Source organism: Siniperca chuatsi, linkage group LG11 (genome assembly GCF_020085105.1).
Source record: "Siniperca chuatsi isolate FFG_IHB_CAS linkage group LG11, ASM2008510v1, whole genome shotgun sequence".
Taxonomy (NCBI): Eukaryota; Metazoa; Chordata; class Actinopteri; order Centrarchiformes; family Sinipercidae; genus Siniperca; species Siniperca chuatsi.
This window is the reverse complement of record NC_058052.1, coordinates 20,766,935-20,774,232: the sequence shown is the minus strand read 5'-3', so window position 1 is coordinate 20,774,232 and position 7,298 is coordinate 20,766,935. Positions and strand designations below refer to the sequence as shown.

The 7,298-nt window shown below is 40.0% G+C and overlaps 1 protein-coding gene and 1 long non-coding RNA gene across 3 annotated transcripts in view; one reads left to right on the top strand and one right to left on the bottom strand.

Annotated features, from left to right (window-relative positions):
• The window catches only part of LOC122884936, a 7,679-nt gene extending 1,795 nt beyond the window's left edge, over positions 1-5,884 (bottom strand). The window contains exons 1-3 of the long non-coding RNA XR_006380009.1: positions 4,506-5,884; positions 3,784-3,890; positions 1-112 (exon numbers count right to left, since the gene is read on the bottom strand). The exon at positions 1-112 is cut by the window's left edge and continues 1,795 nt beyond it. This is a non-coding gene — a long non-coding RNA (uncharacterized LOC122884936). The remainder of the gene's footprint in view (positions 113-3,783; positions 3,891-4,505) is intronic.
• The window catches only part of sdccag8 (SHH signaling and ciliogenesis regulator sdccag8), a 48,065-nt gene that overhangs the window by 36,188 nt on the left and 4,579 nt on the right, over positions 1-7,298 (top strand). The window lies entirely within an intron of this gene.

Here is a 7,298-nt window from a genome sequence, read left to right as displayed (position 1 = left end):
GCTCATCAGTCATCCGCTCCTCTCCTTCATCTCCCTTTCCTTCATCTTCTCATCGTTTCTATGTCTGCATTGCCCAGCTGGCTTCTGTAGCCGGGAGCAACTGCAGGGCGGCCTGCTGAAAGAGCATTGTCAAACGGTGGCTTTACAGCTCTATCACACACACACACACACACACGCACAGACGCACAGATTTGCAGCTCAGATGTCGGGCTGTAGCCAGAGGCTTGCAAGCTGGAGCGTTAACTGTGCAACGCGTCACATCTCGAGCCCCACTCAGTGACACTCGCTAACAGTACTTCAGAAAACTACAACTAGAAAACTAGTGCAGAAACACCTGCCCCTTCTGTAGAAAAATGTTAAAAGTAACAACAGCAGAAACACTTTAATGCCGGGAAAGCAAACACAGGACTTAAAAAGAGTCAGCAGGGCTCACTGCAGCAAACACTTTGACATTGAATAGATGATATAACAGCCTGAAACCTCCGTTAATGCAGTGACGAAATGAAAGAAGAGACAACTTCTGTGCTCATCGGTCATTTCTTTAGGTCTATGAAAATGTTTATGACATCCCTCTTAAACACTTTCCAAATCGGTTTTAATATAACTCTTTGTCAAGGACATTTCATTTTACACTTTTTGACCTTGTGTGAGTTCAGGTTGAACTTGTCACATGGTGTTCATTAACTCTCTCCTGTGACACTATACCAACAAATTCTAAAAATGTAAACTAACACTGGGCCAACCATTCAATCTCGTCAGCTCAAAGACCAACTTTGATTTTGTTGCATACCTTAAAAGCTTTCAGGTCTTTTATTTTTATTTCTTTATTCCTCTTACCTTTTAATGTTTCTGTTCTTTATTTAGACAGCAGAAAAGACAGATCTACAAGTAGCTTGATAGTACAAAGCCACGTCTGACTTCTGGATGAATATAGCCTGTTGTAATTGTGACCAAGAAGAAATTCTATCAAATAAATAAAAAAGAGAGGACAGCAGTTGGACGTTTTAAAGAGGTTTATCTTAAGTTCATGTGTGCCTAAGACTTTTCACACAGCATTTTTGTATTAAATTATATTTTGCATTATATTCTGGTGTGAAACAACTATGAAATAACTGAAATAGGAGTTAAAGGCCCACACCAATGTTTTGGTTCTTGTAGCTTATTTATAACTAATCCTGTAACAGTACTTCACATTGTTGGAGATTATACCGTAGTGCTTTAGATTTGTAAATGTTTTATCTATCATCGAGGGATCAGTTGGCTTCATATCTTATTTCCTAAGTGACATTATCATTTTTGTCATTGAGTGCAGACTTTTAAAATCAATGTCACTTACAACTACTAACTCTGACAACAGCACAAGCAGACATGTTTATTGTGATCAATTACCTAACTGAAGAGTGTTTCAAATCACTGCAAGTTGATTTTTAATTCAATTTGAATTTTCAATTAAAAATTGACGCAGCAGCATGCAGTGGAAAATGCAGAAGTAATGTAAAGAACATGAGATTTGTAACAAATGGGTGAAAACATTAGAAAACACTGGTATGATATTTTAAAGATTTTTTTTTTTTTAAAGGATCAAAGGATTTATCCCATAAATGATTTCTTACAAAACTAAATTGTCATTAAAATACTTTCACTCACATCAATCGGTAGTGATTCAGACATGGAATATACAAGTAAATAAGTAAAGATGTTAAGTGCTTCACAATAAAAGCATTTAGCACCAAATATCCAACAGGCAAAACAAGAGCAACAAAACAGAACTGATAAAACAGGGAAGAAAAATGAAATGTCAGTTAAGAGAAGCAAAGGAATAGGAGTGAATCTTGAAAGATCAAATATGAACAGGTACATTATTTCAATTTGAAAAGGCAAAAACAGCCAATGCAGCCAATTTTAAGCCAAGTTCTGGGAATTGGGGGGACGCTGGTTAGCCGACCTGAGAGACTTCACTGTGAGGTGCCCAGTAGGTTTTATATTGCTTTATATAAGATTGCTTTGCTCATTTGTATGTTAAAGTTTTGGGTTTCACACACAAGTCTCTGTTATGGAAAAGTTCAATGTGGACTCTGTTCAAAATATACACACAAGACCTTCTCACCACTGTGTTCAGCACTTGCTGGAGAACAGAGGTGAGTTGGAAAATAATGATTTGAAGGAAAAATTATTTCTCACACAGGCTGCATTTATCAGTTGAATGATTATCTCCATGGTGTGTTTGCCTACTGTGATGCAGCACTGGGAAGTCACTGGGCCTACATTTGTCCAAGCACCAGTTTATTTTTGCATAAATTTAATCATTTATTAGATATGAATGTAGAATCCTGCTGCCTGTTTTTACACACTAGAGCCACTCCAGTTTAAAAAAACATACATTAAATGTAAGTCTTAATTCATTCTGCTCACATGATATTGATTTTGTTGTGTTTTACTGGATTTTTATCCTTTAAGCAATTAACGTGAATGACAGTTGAATGTTTAGATTTTTTTGTTTCTTTCTTAAGTTCTGTCATAAAAACAAATCTCAATGAAAACACAACTTTAAAAAAATGTAATTCTATTTTGTGCATTAGAAATGATAATTAAATGTGCAATTTATTACACTGCTGTGCAGCACAAGACACTCATTTAGTGTGTATATATATATATATATCTGTATTCAGGCAGTTAGATTCTGATCTCGTGTAAGTGTCGTATCTGTTAGTGTGACTCCACACTTCAGCTGCGAAGGAAGAGTTACCGAAATGTTACGAGGTCCTGAGTGGGCAGATTACTGGAGTCCTTTAAGAAAAAGTGGCTAAGGGTCCTTTTCAAACATAATGCCAACATGTTAAATTGCCAGTAAATTTACAGAGTAAAGTACATGTTTGAAAGGGTCCAGTCAGACAAATGTTTTGAAATGACAGGTAACAGTAAATGAACAGACAGCACAAGAAAATAAAAGAAAATCAAGTGAGGGAACACGTGTCGGACTCATCCTGATGAAAACACACAGTGTCACCAATCGAGTTCCCATGTCAAATGTGCATGTTAGCAGGAGCAACAACTGGCATGACAGGTTGGTGGAGGGAAGAGGGGCATGGCCTTCAGGCACACACACACGCACACACATTCTTGAGTGCAGAGCCAAGATTTAGCTAGAGTGCTGGGGTGTGAGGGTGGTGATGGTGGGCCTGGGATTGGGCGAAATATGGTTTTGTGTATATGTGTGTGTGTGTGTGTGGGGCAGCTGCAGCCTTCATGCCCCTGGCAGTGTTGTTGTAACCAGGCAAGCCAAGGCCGTCTGCCTGCATTCTTCACCCCCTAGGCCCCCTGCCTGCTACACACACACACACGCACACACACGCACACACACATGTGTACAAGTTCAGTTAGTCAAATGTTCGATTTTTCATTATCTTTTAGGGTTAGAGTTGACTTTTACACTTTTTCCTGTTTGTGCGAGTGTGTTCAGGTGTGTGTGTGTGTGTGTGTATTGTCCTGCGTCTCTGTTGTTACAGGAGAACAGTTGAAATTTGCTCTTTAATTATAGCCCACATTCATCTTCACCTCACTCAGATTTTCTTCTTTATTTTTCCGCAAATAAAGAAAAACTCTCCATACTTAATCTTAAAATGTCCCTCTGTCCACTCAGCATGGTGAGTGGGTGATTTTGACATGATTTTGATAATGTATGCACTGTCCAATACATATTTTCTTTTAAGTGACACGCTCCACTAGCTGATTTGTTTAGTAATAAAAACGCACATATTCATATGGGGCTGTTGAATGACAGACCTGAACGCTGCTTCCAGATCTTCGTTTTCTATTACTGTCTCTCCATTTCTCTAACATGACGTTAGCACTTTCCCTTTGGACCGTTCCTTTAGGACATATGCTCCCACCTGTAAATAAATATGCAAACACAGACAAACACACACAACAGAGTTTAGACACTAGCTGTGGGCTACGACTGATGTATACCACAGAGAGGTAACTGTGTCTGCGTGTGTGTTGTAATTAATCTCCTTAGTAGCAGCAGTCAATAGAGAGTGCGGCGGTTCGAGGTGCAGATTGTGAGCAGAGTTTGATTATCAGGCTGTCAGGGGAAATTACTGCAAACTGCCTCCCAGCAAAACTTGCTTTTATTATGTCTGCTGGAGAGCAAAATACACGCTTACTACCACGACTGCTCTGGAAGCTGTTTCAGGTATTTTTTGGAGGATACTTGAGGAATTGTTTCAGTGTAGGTGTTTGTGGTGTGTGTCAGTAAACCGTGGGAGCCAGCAGGTGGTGTCCTTTCACCAGGTCAGTGGGGAGGCTCTCCTTCTCTAACACCACAAACCCCCCCTCTCCTTCTCTAACACCACAACCCTCCCATCAGCAGTCAGCCAGGCCAGCAGTAGGCGGCAGGGAGGTGACGGCTGGAGTCTTCAGCCTCTTTGTTTCCCCGTCCCGCACTTCACCCGACACCACAAACTGTCAGCCCTCATTTTTCACCCTCTGCAGATCCTCCTCACCTAAACATCCATTTATCTGTCTCGCTGTCAGTCCATCCATGAATCCATCCAAGCTTCCTTCCTCACCAGTTCCAGGCAGCGGGCAGAGGCGAGCCAGCCTGCAGTGTGTATGTGGGTTAGTGTAGGGCAGTGCCTGAGCATTAAGCCGTATTAAGCCTTAATTAATGACTGTGCCAGTCGATAGAGGCCAGTTATTGGATTTGCTGCTTTAGCTGCTGGAAGGCGCGCTGCCTTAATCACACACACACACATTCATATATACACAAACACACACACACACCCCTCTGAGGCAAGGTGAGACAAGGGGTGGATTAGCGAGAGTATGTGTGTGTGTTTATAAAAAGGCCAGAGGTTGATGGCTCTCTGGCCAGACAAACTGTGAGTGTGTGTGGTTGTTTCTGTTTGTGCCAGAGTAAAAGATTTACTTACTGCATTACATAAACCTTAAGCTTACAACCTGCAGCCGCTTTAAACATCTCAGGCCACGACCTGACCGACTGATTTACTGGCTTCCTGTTCAGCTCGCTTGCTGTCAGACTGGTATGTGTGAAAGCCTGCTGGCATTTTGCAGCAGTGTTTGGACTTAAACTACAGAAATTTGTCTCACTTGCAGATACAGTTGTACATTTGGTGCCATTTCTCCTAAATAATTGTATTTTACTGCTTAGTGCCTCAGTTTCTCTATGTAAATGGAAAATCAGTGTTGTCGATTAAAAACACCATAAAGACATGAAGATTAGTCTTCACATCAAAATCAGTTAACTTGTCATGTGGACTACTACTCCACCTGTGAAAACAGTTATGTTTTTTCTGTGGCTCTGGAGGAGCTTTGTCAAGTCTGAGAAAATAACTCTGATGATGTAATCAGGGTTATTTTGGACCTGGAGACTAAAAAGGATGCCTCCGTTAAAAACCTGAGGATGTGGAGTTTGAAAGATGTGGATATTTACCAGGCAGGGAAAGTCTAATGAACGACACTATTAAGTTGCATTATGGGAAACGTAGGATACAGTATTCTTGTGTTTTCGGGTTGTCCGTCTGTCTGTCCATCTGTCCGTCTCATTCTTATGAATGCAATGTCTCAGGAACGCCTTCAGGGAATTTCTTCAAGTTTGGCACAAACGTCCACTTGGACTCAAGGATGAACTGATTAGAATTTGGTCAAAGGTCAAAGGTCACAAAACACATTTTTGGCCATAACTCAAGAATTGATGCTGTAATTATGACAACATTTCACACTGATGTTTAATGTGATACAACGATGAGCTGATGACATTTTTTACCCAAAAGGTCAAAGGTCAACTTCACTGTGACATCATAATGTCCTGGAAAAACACTTTTTTGGCCATTATTCAACACCATAACTCAGGAACAGAAGGGGAGATTGTGACCATATTTCACAGTTGGTCGGGCACAGGATTGGTGACACTTTTGACTCAAAGGTCATTGTGACCTCTAAATAGGTTTTTAGCCATAATTTATTAGGCAATTGGGCGATTCCAGATTTCACACACGTTTACTGGGGCGACACAATGAGTAAACAATAACAAGCACAGTACGGGCTTTCCTCCATCTCGTCCGTCTGCCTTTCACTTCCTGCCTCATTCTGAATTTCGAGCGTCATCGGACCCGCGTGACCTAAAAAAAACCTATTGGAGCGCGCCTAGCTAATGGTGATCGGTGATCCTGTGAATGAGTGAGTGAGTTTCACCTACAGCTCATAGAGAGGCTTTGCATCTAAAAATGCCAAGAGAAAACAAAAGCACCACATTTTGTGTGGCTATACTCTTTAAGAATCCATCTTTATATAGTAATCAAGTACATGTGTACCTGTTTAGCCAATACATCTATGACAATCCTTCATTAATCAGTTCAACAATGTATATTCACTGGAATCATACATATAGTATGTATCATCAATATAGTGATAACTTCCATTTAGCAGAGAAATACACTTAATACTTTTTATTCAATTCCTTCCAAATATTCACTACATATATTATGAGTCTGGTCAGACATGGATGTCAACTGCAACGTGACTGGTTGGCGGAGGCAAACAACCGCAGGGCGGTAATTCTAGTTTGATCTTGACACATATTAGGGACTAAAAGTCAGGGTACTTAGGCCTTGATTTTGATCATTCATTCTCTCGCCTTTATGGAAGTGCCACATTAAATCACTGATGTGCTTCTTTAAATTTAAATTAAACCCATTTCTTCAATTACGTACTTAATTTTACTTGAAACTTTGCAAATTTAAGGGTCAGTTCAGTTTCTCACTTACCTCTAGCGGAATCTAGTCATGTTGGTAATTTGTTTTTTTTCCCGCTCGTGTTTTAAATGTAAATGTAAATTTTAAATGCTGTAATCACCACAAATGAAACACCATTCAGCCCCTGTACTGAGGTGGCAGCAGAAAACTTTGAGACAGATTTCTGAAAACCAAATCTATTACTATTTCTAGAGGTAATTGAGAAAACATGCTTTCTTGTCTTTTTTTTTGGGTGAACTGATCCTTTAAAGTCATTATAAGCTCAAATCATGAATGCACACTATGATTCTATTTCATTACCTTATCAGGACGTCTGTTGGCAAGTTGTGGTTTGCCTCAGAGAAATAACTTCACACACTCTGAATCAATAAGTGAATAAATCCTCCCTACAAGTCGCATTTATCTCTACCAGCAAACAAAGTGTAAAAAGCTTCTTGGTAAACTATGTTGACGCATCTCCTGCTTTACAAACCTGGAGTGGATTTCAGAGCTGGCCAGTCATCACCACAAAATCTCTAAAAG